The sequence below is a fragment of the Penaeus monodon genome, chromosome 32 (assembly GCF_015228065.2).
Source record: "Penaeus monodon isolate SGIC_2016 chromosome 32, NSTDA_Pmon_1, whole genome shotgun sequence".
Lineage (NCBI taxonomy): Eukaryota > Metazoa > Arthropoda > Malacostraca > Decapoda > Penaeidae > Penaeus > Penaeus monodon.
In genome coordinates this window covers 5,581,456-5,581,818 of record NC_051417.1, presented here as the reverse complement: position 1 = coordinate 5,581,818, position 363 = coordinate 5,581,456, and the positions used below count along the sequence as shown (strand labels likewise).

Below are 363 nucleotides of genomic sequence, written 5' to 3'. Positions count from 1 at the left end.
TGTTATTGACGCGTTAAAAGAAAAGTGAACAGTTCATGCAAACTTGCAGCCCCTCTATCAATGAATTAATATGCACAATATATAATAATGAATACTATGATTTATTAACAATATTATCCTTTTCTTTGAGATTGTGATTTCCCTTTTTTCTGAAAAATAGAAAAATAAAATGAACCCAAAGGAGAGAACTATGGAACCTGGTTTAGACTAAAACAAAAGTAACTTGCAACTTCTGACTGTTTAAACTGAGCCATTAGCAATCATGGCAACAGTAATGTTGCATTTAAAACTTTATTGATGAAGTAGGCTATTTCTGATTAGCAGGGTTTTACATACATATATTTAGCATTCAATTTAGCAAGG

General features: G+C 30.6%; 1 protein-coding gene across 1 annotated transcript in view; it reads right to left on the bottom strand.

Moving 5' to 3' along the window:
* The window catches only part of LOC119593377 (serine/threonine-protein kinase rio2-like), a gene marked incomplete in the record, with an annotated part of 6,223 nt that overhangs the window by 5,326 nt on the left and 534 nt on the right, over window positions 1-363 (bottom strand).